This window comes from Meleagris gallopavo, chromosome 1 (assembly GCF_905368555.1).
Source record: "Meleagris gallopavo chromosome 1, MGAL_WU_HG_1.1, whole genome shotgun sequence".
NCBI classification, from domain to species: Eukaryota; Metazoa; Chordata; class Aves; order Galliformes; family Phasianidae; genus Meleagris; species Meleagris gallopavo.
This window is the reverse complement of record NC_139404.1, coordinates 152,430,521-152,442,894: the sequence shown is the minus strand read 5'-3', so window position 1 is coordinate 152,442,894 and position 12,374 is coordinate 152,430,521. Positions and strand designations below refer to the sequence as shown.

The 12,374-nt window shown below is 37.7% G+C and overlaps 1 long non-coding RNA gene across 1 annotated transcript in view; it reads right to left on the bottom strand.

The window, feature by feature from the left end:
- Window positions 1–4,196: 4,196 nt before the first annotated feature.
- LOC104917465 (uncharacterized) overlaps window positions 4,197–12,374 on the bottom strand; it is a 39,802-nt gene continuing 31,624 nt past the window's right edge. Inside the window, exons 2-3 of the long non-coding RNA XR_796873.4 lie at window positions 6,079–6,267; window positions 4,197–5,095 (exon numbers count right to left, since the gene is read on the bottom strand). This is a non-coding gene — a long non-coding RNA (uncharacterized LOC104917465). The remainder of the gene's footprint in view (window positions 5,096–6,078; window positions 6,268–12,374) is intronic.

The following is a 12,374-nucleotide window of genomic DNA, read 5'->3' as shown; positions in this document are numbered from 1 at the left end:
TTCTATGGTAACCAAATATCCCATAATGGCCCTGTTACAATGCCAAAAAATGTTTCAATTTAAGCTAATCTGTTCAATTTTAGGTCATTATTCTGCAGCACTAGCAAGGATGATGTTATAGCTTTTTGACCTTTTTAGGCTTATTTTGTCGTGGAGAAAAGAAAAAAATAGACACTAAAAAGATGATGAGAATAAGAAGCCATGGGATATCCACACATTCAAAAAATCTTTCATAGCTGTCTAGCATCTAAATCAAATATATTTTGTGGTCTTGTGGTCCTTACAGATGTGTGCTACAGTTGGTTTTTACTTTGAAAAAAAGAGTAAAGTCCTGCTTTGATTTCTGTGGCCTTGATTTTCCTTGCTTGGATTCTGGATGCCTTATGTTTTCCCTATTAAAAGGAAATATTCAAGATTTTTCTAGTGTATGGATACTCATGCTTCAAAAATAATGGGACTTATGCTCATTGATTAAATATTATAAGATTGATGTTATCACTTTGATCATAAATATCTCATGGAGGCTCTGACCTTCTAGTGACACGTTCCAGGACAGTACCATTACACATCTGCAGCCTCAACACTGCAAACACTGAACACACATTTGACCTGAGGTTGGTGGAACTCTTGCAAACAGCTGAAAATGAACAGCTGCAGAAGAGTTTGAAGAAATAGGAACATAATGTATTTTTTTTGTTCTGCTCATGTCTGTTTGTCTCTGTAATTGGTTGCTTTTTATCAGTGGGTATAGCAGTGGCCATGTGAAGGAACTCAGAAGAGTTCCCTTAGGTGCAAAGTGAAGCAGCTAGAATTTCAGCAAGGGGCTTTGGTATCAGTAAGTGATACTGCTCTTTTCTCCACCTTATCTGCTCAGTATTCCTCCTGATTTCCTCTGAGATTCTCTCAGACTGAAGAACTTTTGCCCCAGTATCAACAAATTGTTGTAGGAGTCATTTCAGTGATGTGTTGCTACAGGGTTCTGCTGCTACAGTAGTATCAGGCCGCCTGCTTTGGTGAACTGAAGGAAAGCAAGAAACCTGTTTACAGGTCCTTCGACTGCAGCTAGTAAATGTATTTTGTTACCTGGGCTTGACAAGATAAATACCAGCACCAGAAACGAAGCTGGAGAATGGAGAGAAATTGAACAATTTTTTTTGGAGCATACATACTTTTTGTAGAAACAAAAGATGAAATCTGGAGGAATATATAAAGCACTCAGTGCTTTAAATGTGTTGTAATGACACACACGTGCCTGGCAGACAGACTGTAAGTGGGTATGCCATGAAGACAGAGTGGCAGTGTCACACTTGCATTGGCAGCATACCTTGCTGGCGAAAAGGAGACAGACAGCACAGCTGGATTTGCTCAGGCTCACTCATACTGTAGGCTATGTGCTGCCCAGCTGGAGTCTTTGCCTGACAGCTGAGTACAAACAAATGAGGGCAAATGGAGACTGAGTTTTCCTAGAGAGGAAGAGGAGGAGGAAGCTTTCTGCACATGCTCCTTGCAGCAGAGAGATTACTAGATCAAAGTGTCTGAAAAGCATACATCATCTTTCCATTGCTCCACCCAAACTGGCCCTTTTGTCTCTCATACTTTGCTCTCCTGCCCCCTGGAATGGCTGAGCTGGTTAAAAAGACACTGTTTCTAATGTCATTGTCCAGCCACCTCTCCAAGTGGCACATGAGCAACTGTGAGCTCTTGACAGTGGTGACATCCACCCTCAGCCAGCATGTGTGGCCACCAGCCAGTACCTGGGCAGGCTTCAGAAAGCAAAGCACTCATAATTTCTCTCCCTAGTTAGTTATACATCAGAAGGAACTGTACTAATAAAAACCCTCTATTCATTAGATCATCCTGCAAGTGTTAATTTACAGAGAACTGTTCCATAAAGGATCCATAAAAGGTAAAGCACTGATATCAAATTTTACAACCCATTGTTGTTTTTTTATACGTGTGAAACAGTGGTACCATAACCTTTTAAGACAGTGATATTATATGCCATGTGCATAATTACCTCTTCTTCAAAGTTCAGTGGTGAAGGAAACAAAAGACTTATGAAGAGTTGCGTAATGTTGACCATACTGCCCAGATTTTATCACTGTGGTACCTATAAATCTTTGGAGGCAGGAATGCTTAGCTGCTTACTAGCAGGTGCCCAGAAAAGAGGCTTAAGTCTGTGATGAATAATTAAAGAATGTTATCATGGATCAAAATTTTCATTCCTTTAAGCTTTGTTTTGTCCAGCTTTTCTAAGAAAACAGTAATGGTTTCTAGAATCTAGTTCAGAACATTCATATAGTCCATCAAATTGCACCCTTTCCTACCTCTTATGTGAGCACTTCTCCAAAACAGAACACTGCAGTGCTTGCTTTCAGTGTTTCCTGTGTCTGGGTTTGATGGTACTTTGTACCAGAACATTACTGGTAATGGAGAAAATGCAGAAAATTCACCCATTCACAATCCCCTTAATTTTGTCCACATACAAGTGCCGCACTTCACTGGGATGTGAAGAACAATATAGTACATTAATGTGAAATTTATATTCTTTGTGATCCTTGAAAATGACATTTCTAACTGTTTATTGAGAGAAAAATGCTGCTAGTAGAACAGAAGTGTATTCTTTCTTTGAAGACGATACTTCCTTCTGTACATCAGGTTATACAGCCATCTTGTGTTTGGGCCCCTAGCCTTCATTAAGCCACAACATTTAAAATTGCTACTGTTCACTGCTTTGTTTTCAAGAGTCACAACAAGTAAAAACATGCACAGTTTTAAAATCTGGAGATTTAACACAGCCAAAGAGCATGTAGGCAAGGGCTGTGCCCATTTAATGACATAAATATGTAAAAGTGGGTGTAAGGAAATACTCATCTCCCTCTTAGTTAGTGGCATGCAGACTGCTGTTTTTAAAGAATGGCTTTGTGATAGCTATGATATTTCCCCAATACTTTCTGTCTTCCTCATGCACAACTGCATTGTATTGTGGAAATTTAAAGTGCAGTAAATGGGTAATTTCAATTGTTAGAGTAGTATGTTCATGACAAGTATAAGTGTAGCGATAACCCTTTTTCTTCTATGTGTGTAGCTACTTTAATACAGAAGTGAATACAAAGATCTGAGCCTACTAAAACCACTAAAAAGTTGCTTTAGATATTTCTTACCACTCACAAAAGAATTTGTGATGTCCCTATTTTTTAAATCCAGGGTAGACAAAGAAAAGTCAGCATGATTCCTGTTCTGCAAGTGAAGATCTGCAATAAAAGCAAATATACAGAGAGGTACCAAAATGCTGTGCATTTAAGCACACTGTCAAAAATAGGCATAAGCATGCTGCTGCCCAATCCACATACTTTGTGTCTGCCTTGTGTGAGCTACTGTCACAGGTGCAGCTCAGGCTCAAAGCACAGAAAAACCTTAGAATAAGCAAATTTATGATGATGGATTTAGCTGTAGCTTCTTGATCCGGACATGCCTAATCATTTTAAGCTGTATGAGGAAGAACTTTGGCTTCCCCTCAGAAATATCCCAGAATAATGCAAGTCTTTGACTGAACTTGGTTTAACAGTAAATATGAGCTGAGAGTGAGAGTACGCTCAGACCACTGTGTAACTGATGCACTGCAAATATATATATATATATATATATATAGGATCACACAGAAAGTATGTGGCTGAGTTGGGATCTGATGAAATAGCTCCTATGTTCCAGTTTAGAGGTGAAATAGTTGACAGAAGGAGCATTTGTTTTTCTTTGGCTGTTCCCATCTGGAATATAATACAAGGTTTGCAGTGACTCATGCAAGTTGACTCACAAATCTAAGGAGTACCCACTGGTACAGCAGTTGCTGTACATTTTGCTCCTGCAGCTTAATAAAATTTCTCCCACATATGCAGTATTGCCTTATTACTGCAGAGGATAATGAGGAAATAGAATTACATATTAAAAAAAACATTGAAAAATCATTCAGGGCATCATTGCATTACTGGGAAGTTCCTGACTAAGTATTATGGTGGCTATCAACCTGATTCAGTTATTCTGGGAAGATAGTTAGGGTGGCTGGTTTAGGTAAAAGACATTTTTATAACAAGATGTTCAAGTGGGCAAGGTGGAAAGCCTTGGAAGAGCTTGGAAAAATATCTGCACTGAAGTAAGTAGAAAAACACGGCTATTAAAAACAACAGAGAAGCGAATAGTGAGACATTATCAATGATTGCATTTATTGTGCAAAAAGAATGCAGATTTTCTTCTGTTGGCATGCAATACTGTTATGAAAAGTATTATTCCAAAAGTGTGCATTTTCTGCATAAATTCTTGTAGGCTTTCATTTGACAACATTAGCCAATATATTTCCAACAGCTTTTCTTAATATTTGTCTTTGACCCATTCACAATATCAGTTTCCATTACTCATATGGTAAAATCTTGAAGAGCACATTGGTACTTTCTGCCTATCGCTCTCTGTGATCCCATCAATGAAATCATCTCTGTATAAATATGTGCAAAACCAATCCTTTGCTCTCCTTTATACAACCGGGTCTTAGGTTTGTTATTCCCAGAGAGAACTGACAGTAATTTGCTATTCTGATTCTTTGAGATTCATTTTCTCTAATTTTAGATGCATGTAAAGTGGATGTCTCAATCAGAAATCTCCATATCCCTTTTATAATCTCTAGAGAGAAGAGGAAATTTTGGGGGCTTTGTCTATTGCACTTTTGAGTGGATGTATATTTTTAGTATGAATATTTTTTCTGTCCATTGTTCTGTCTGGCATAATTTTTGCACTGCCTTCTACCTCTGTAATCTCATGTTGAGATCATACACTCTTACAGGCAGAGAACACTTTTTGTTTCATATGGGGAAAGGCTGCATGGAATCAGAACTGAAGTTTTACGTGTTTTATAGGAACAGTAAAAGCACAAAGTATTGAATGTACTCCCAGATGATTATTTGTCTCTTATAGTATGTCATCGAGTAGTTCAAGGATATTTGAATCTCCAGTTGTAAGGTATATATGTGGTTTTAAAAGACTCGGGTTTTGACAAGCTGGTGCTCTCCGGCCTTCATTCTTGTGACACAGCAACCAGATAGCAAATCTGTAAGCAGAAAGAGGAGCCTTGTTTATTGCCTATTCTGCTGTGTCTGATGAAAATAGCTGTAAGATAGAAAAACTTGAAACTGAGAAGCAAAATAGCAGCATAAAAATATTTTTTTTTCCTGGATAGACTGTAACATCTGGTCATACGTCACTCTGGCTAAATAATGAAGAAAGTTTTCTTCTGCTCCAGGAAATTTGAATTTTAAGCCTGTCCAACAAAAGTTTTATGAACACACTTTAAATACATTAAAATGCACTTCAGCAATCCCTATCCAACATTACATTCAGTCACTCATTTTATTTTTATAGCATTCTCCAAGTGCCACAGAGAGTTCGACTGCAAAGCACACTTAATTAAAAACACAGCTAAGTAAATAGGATTGGGTTTTATAAACCACGAGACACCTATCATTTTAATCATACATGGAAATGTAGTCCATACACCAGAGGCATAGGTAGCTATCTAGAAAAACTGCAAAAACAATCCCATTTTTGTTTTATTGAGCTTCGGTAGAGATTAAAAAAAGAAATCCATATATGATGTAGAATTCTGAACATCTGGTGTTTCATGTACAAATAACTAAATATTGAAAATTGAATTGATGTTGTCCTAAAGCAGGCTATAAAAATGGAAGCTTAAAGTTGGACCTCTTTCAGACAAAAAGAAAAAGAAATGCTTTTCAAAAAAGATGAGTTTTTCAGCTTGGAATCTTCATCAGTACTGTCATATTGCCATCTATTTTTTAAGTAGTTGTATGAATTATGTTTATGTTTTTATCATTTCACTACATCTCTAGTTATTACATTTACATATCCAATATGATGCACAAGAAATGAGCCAGATAATCATGAGTAAGATGAGCCAGCCGCAAATTCAGATAGTGTACATTCATTATGCTCTAATAAGAAGACTCTGTAAAGATTTGTATACTGAGCTATGTCTGTTTTTCAGTTGTTATGCGTGCACCATGAGATGCTTACCAAGGTTTTCAGGTTTGTGCAGACTGCCTCTGCTGCTTTTGTGAGCCCACATGAACAGAGAGCTGCATGCCAGTGGGCTTTATGGCAGGAATTTGTCTTCAACTCTGTCTGTGTGGAGTAGTGGATAGCTTACAGCAAGACCATGAGTGCTCTGACTCAATGGTCCTGGTCCTTAGAAAAGCCAGCATGCTAGGAATAAATAATAAACAGAATGTTAACAATAGTGTCACTTATTAAACAAATATTCCATGATAAGACTGACATTTTTTACTTTAAATGACAACTCCTGTAAGCACAACAGAGATCTCTTGCATATAAAAGGAAAAATATTAGAATTACTTATTAAATTGCTATTTTAAAAGTGAACAGAAAGCTCAGCGCATTTGCACTTGACAGCTACTGTTGTTGTCATAAAATGAGTTTGACATTTAAATGTCAAAATTATTTATATGGATATGCTATTCTTACAAGATTTACATTGTCTTCGATCATTCTGGTATTTCTGTTCCCTTTATTTTGCTTTTCAGTCTTTTGGTTTCACTGTGGATTTATGTCCAAGTGTTGCATGATACCTTTAACCCCATACACTTCACAATGTGTTGTGAAACACACAATCTTTTTCCTGGCATATACTTCATGTTTTCTTTCTTCTTACATCTCCATCTTCCCTCCCAGTGCATCCCCTACTTTTCTATTTCCACAAGCTTTGCCTTCTATATGAACTGTGGACTGTCTCAGATGGCTGCTGTCATCACATTCTCATATTTAATCATTGCTCTCATATTACATCATTTTCTAAACTTTTCTGCCTTGTTTATTTGGAGTGGATATTTTAAGCAAGGATTGCATGTTACCCTGTCTTGCACAATGCCTTGCTCTGTTTAGGCTTTAGATTTTATTGCAATAGCCATGATTATAAATGTTAATTAGTTGTCATGTATAATCTTGTCTTGAGAGAGAATCATAGAATCATAGAATCATTAAGGTTGGAAGAGACTAATAAAGTCTAGTCCAACAATCAACTCATTCCCACTGCGTCCACTAACTATTTCCCTCAGTGCCACATCAGTTCTTGAACGCCTCCAGGGATGGTGACTCCATGGTGATTTATCACTTTCAACTTCATGGAATCATAGAATTACCAAGATTGAAAAAGACCTCGAAGATCATCCAGTCCTATCATCCTTACCATCCACCTATCACTAATATTTTCCTACTAAATTAAGTCCCTTAGTTCAACATCTAAACATTTCTTGGACTTTGGGCTTCTCACTCCTACATACGAGAAAAGGTCTGAGTTCAATTCATCGGCTATTTCACTAATAGTTTAATTGAAGGTTAGCAAAATATTTCTTCCACATACATAACTTCAGATAACTTGAGATCTGTGATGGTTTATCAGCTGATAAACCACAAGATGGCGGTTCACCTCCATTGCACTGCTCTCTGAGAAAATAAGATGGAAAAAAAACAAGCTAGTGTCTAGAAATAAAACAAACAGACAAAAAACACCAAAAGACATGCAGAAGAAAAAGGAGGAAAGAATTATTCTCTACTTCCTGCCAGCAAGAGATGTCTGGTCACATCTTGGGAAGCAAGGCCGGAGTACGCAAAGTTTTTCCAGAAGACAGATATCTTCATAGTAAATCCCCCCTCTTCTCCTTCCCATTTCCCAGCTTTTATTGCTGAGTATGACATCATGCAGCTTGGAATACTCAGTTTGGTTTAGGCCAGTTGCCCTAGTGATGTCGCCTCCCCATCTCTTGTCCACCACAGCCTACTGGCTTTGAACAACTGGAGAGAGCCTTGATGCTGTGCCAGCACTGCTCAGCAACAGACAAAACATCAGTGCAATACCAAAGCTGTACTAGCTACAAATGCTGAGCACAGCATTGTATGGACTGCTATGAGGAAAGCGAACTCCATCCTAGCCTTGAAAGTGCTTTTCCTGTTGGTGCCTGAAGGAAGGTGAGAGGGGTGTAATCCAAGGCCCCAGTTGAAAAAAATTAAATGACATAGATTGTTTTTGGAGAGGACTCAAAAGCAACTGGTTCCATCACAAATTAGCTGTGTTTCTTCGCATGTATACATTCAAAGCAGCCAGACTTGGGGTCTATCACATGTTCAGAAGGATGCTTGGACCCTTAATTCAATGGCCTACAGGGAGAAATGGTCTTCTCCAATGCATTCTCTCACTAGTGCTGTGCATGTAGCTTTTAATAGCATTTCATTCCACTTCATTTAAATAAAATATGGCCTTTGTAACCAAGAAGATAATTAGTAGCTGGTGGAAGCTCATCTGTAATTATGTTCAGTTGAAACTGGTAATTATTACATTGCTTTATATGTACAATGTTTTTCTTCCCAAATCCCCTCTGATTCCCTCATAGATGGCTACATATTCTGCAGCAATTTTGCAATCACATTTGTGGGAAACAGAGGAGATCCCAGCTGCTCCTTGTTACCTCTCTTTCACTACACAAAAAGGAAATAATTCCTCAGCTCATGAGAAAGTCACCCATCTATACATTATGCTATTTAATCAGTGACAACTCACTGTAGGCTCCATTGAGAAACACCTTGCTCTGACAGTTCCACATCTCTCTCTCAAGTGTTACAGGTTTGTTTTTAATTTTTTAGTCATGGAATGTATCTCCTCTTCTCACCCCTTTCTTAGTGCATTCCCCAAGGTCTGTGAGGTCACCTGCAGAGCCTGGAGACTGTTCTGAGGGTTACTCCTTGACGTAATCACCACTAAGTAGTGTCATAATTCTCACAGCTGCAGGGGGCTTTTTCTTCTCCTTCTCTGACCTCCCGCAGAACACTGCTGGTTCAGCAGCAGATCAAACCATCCTAAAGCATTGCTGTGCAAAAGCTATGCAAACTTGAGTTCAAAGTTCCTCATCTCTGTGTGTTGTGTTAGCTTTTCACTTATTTAGGGATAAGATGTCTGAATTTATCAGCTCTCAGTTTTCAAACAGAGCACTTCTCAATATTTTCCTGATATTTTACTGAATTTCATAGGTGTGAATACTGAAAATACTGCTTAATAATATATCCTGTGCCTCTTATTCAGTGTTGTGTTTTGTTTTTTTTTTGTAAACCATGGCCAGATTCTGTATGGTTCCCTGTGAAGTGCCTTATTATCTTTCAGCCTCTTCCCTAAATTGACAATAGAAATACAAGAGATATTGCAGATGAGATGCATGGATGTAATACCACCTTCCTCTTCCTGTTTCATGTCATTTGCATTGCCACTACAATGCCTCTACAATGAAGAAGAAAACTGGCACCATGTAACTGTGGCATCTGTTTTCCTTGAATGGTTCTGAGAGAAAGGAATCATTTCAAGAATTAAGAAAGATAATTTTAGGCTGATAAATTTGATGCCTGGTGGTATCTGTAAAGGAGACTTCATAGTTGGTGAAGCTTTGAGGAATGAGTCAGCTGACCACCATGAGGAGTGTGATTCATTCACTCCACAGACATTAATGCCACTTCTTATGTCCTTGGTAATTCTTGTCTGGCTTCCAGCTGCTCATCCAGAAGAGCAAGAGTCTCCCATAGGTCTGTATGATATCATGCATATCTTGAGATGTATCAAAGGCCACTGGAAACCAGTGTGTAGGCAGCTGAGTCATCTTCTACACGTCTATATTATCATAAGCTGAAATGCTCTGTAGGCTTTGTTGGCTGTAACAGGATTTTAGACATCTATAGAAACTTACATGGAGACATTTTAAGTTTCCTAGTCTAAAACCCATTTGAGCCCAAAGGCATAGTTTAATTGTAAGCAGATGTTTATGATTTCTTTAACCTCAAGTTAACTTACCCAACTTAACCTTACCTGTTGGTTGGAAACCTGATAGATACCTGTAGATACTATGGTCTGTATCTTCCAGCTTTAAGAACTTATGGCTTTAAGAGTTACAAAATTTAAATGCTACAAATTTGTCAAGGAAATAGAAGCTATTCCATGACTCCTGAAAAATTTAAGTGCCTTTTTCTGATTTCTCCACAGATGAAGACCACACATACCTATAGAATGCATTTGCCTTCAGGTCTTCATTGGCAATTCTATCAGTGCTGTGTAGTGTAAGGGTACTTCTAGGATTTCACTTGCACACAGCAGTATGCTGTATAAATAACATGCCTTAGGTATTTTAGCATTCCAGGCATGTGACTCTAAGCTTCAGTATTGCCAGCATTATCATTTTCTTTCCCAAGAAATGAACAACTCCTGTTCCTTGTGTTTATAACTTAGGCCACTACATAACACATAAATTAAATCTTGGCTTTCATAACAAATGTGACAATCATCAGTCCTTCTTGTCATATTAGAGAGTGTGCAATAACATTCTACTTCTTTCCTGCTGTTCCCTTCAAAATAATAGCAGTCAGATTGTTAGGATTAATACTAGAAAATATGACAACATTCTCTTTCTTTCTTTCTTTCTTTTTTTTTTTTTGCTTGGACTTTGAAAGATTAGATTTAGATTTAGATTTAGATTTAGACTTAGATTTAGATTTAGTTTGAATATTCGGGAGAATTGTTCTGCATTTCTGAGACAGAGGCTGCACTACAACTCTGCGAGGTTTGGATGTAATGTTCTACAGACAATTTAATTTATTACTTGCTTTTCTTTTTTTTTTTCTTTGATATTTATTTATGAATGTCTAAAATCAAGATGCTCTATAGTAGGAGAGACAAAAGCTAGTCATCAACATTTCCACACAATCTTTTCTACACTGTATCACAGGCTTTTTGTGCCTTAATAGCATGCTAAAAAGTATTGTAAATATGTCATATTTGATGCTTATGACATTTCACATAAAAGATTATGGGCTGTACAGTTCAGCTGGTGGTTCCAGGTGCGTATGCACTTCACTTCAGTAGATATCACTAAGAAATATTTATGATGGGTAAGGAAACGATTGCAAGAGAAAAGCATTGCTGTAATGGGAACTACTGTATAGTTTAACTTCTGTCAAATTCTTTTTATTCAAGTTGCTGTCTTAATAGTGCTTGTCATAGATGCCTTACATTAGCATATTCGTGGTGGGATTCAGCTGCCAAAATTTAAGTCTAAAGACATACAATTCTAAGTTATTCATCCTATGCGGTATTGTCATTTGAGAGAGATAGACACCTCCAGAGGAACAGTTGCCTTAAACTCTTATTTTATGATGAGCTGAATTACCTTTGAAATGTAACTATCTCTCACTGACTACAAAATGAATCTAGAGTTACAAACTCAGATTCAGGAATTAAATTTTAAGTCATCTAAATTATTGAATTTGGACAGTTCAATATTTGAATGACTACAAAAACTTCTTATTTGTTTTCTTTAAAAACTTTTCCCAAATAATCTGTTTTTAATTCTATATCATAATAGTTATCATATTTTTAACTCAAGCGAAAATGACAAACTGCGATGACACACATCCAAGGTCTGAGAATTTTACAGTACAGCTGCGCAGTGCAAATGATCTGATCTCAGACATTTTTGTCCTGAGCAATGTTAGATGAAAACAGAAAGGAGTAAGGCATCCCACTTTCAAACGGATTTGGACATGGCTATGCTCCTCTCTAGGGTGATGGCTTAGTCAGGAAGCCCAGCTAGAGGCGCTCGCTTGGCTTCATGCTTCTGCTAGGATGCACAGTGATTTTGCACTACTAAATGACATTTCCTCTCCTATAGCTGTACTCACATTACTGTAGCATTTTTAATGAGGCACACAGACTGATTTCAAGAACATGAAGCCCAGGAGCACATGCTGCTGTGTGCAGACATACAGCATAATAAAAAACAGGCGCCATTCCTTAACTGATGGTGGGAGACATGAAATTCTGATGGAATAAGTTCTCTCTTTCACTGATGCAAAACAGACTGTTTTAATCTTTCTCCTCTGATTTCCTGTTAGATATAAAACAAAGTAGATCTTGTGGGTTGAGATAAAACTATTTACTAAGATAGAGAATAGGAAAAAAATAATGACATACATATATGAATATATATCTATGAATGTGTATAACAAGTGATGCATGAGCAATTGCTCACCACTCCCCAATGATTCCCAACTAGTCTCCAAGCAGTGGAGGAGAAAGAGTAACTCCCACCCCCTTCAGAACTCCTTCCACATGATGCCATGTGGTATGGAATATTCCTTTTCCTAGTTTAAGTCAGCTATCCTAATTCTGTTCCCTCCCAGCTCCTCAGGCCCTTTGCTGCAAATGGCCTTGGCTCTGTACAACACTGCTAAGCTGCAACTATAAACATCAGTGTGTTATCAAC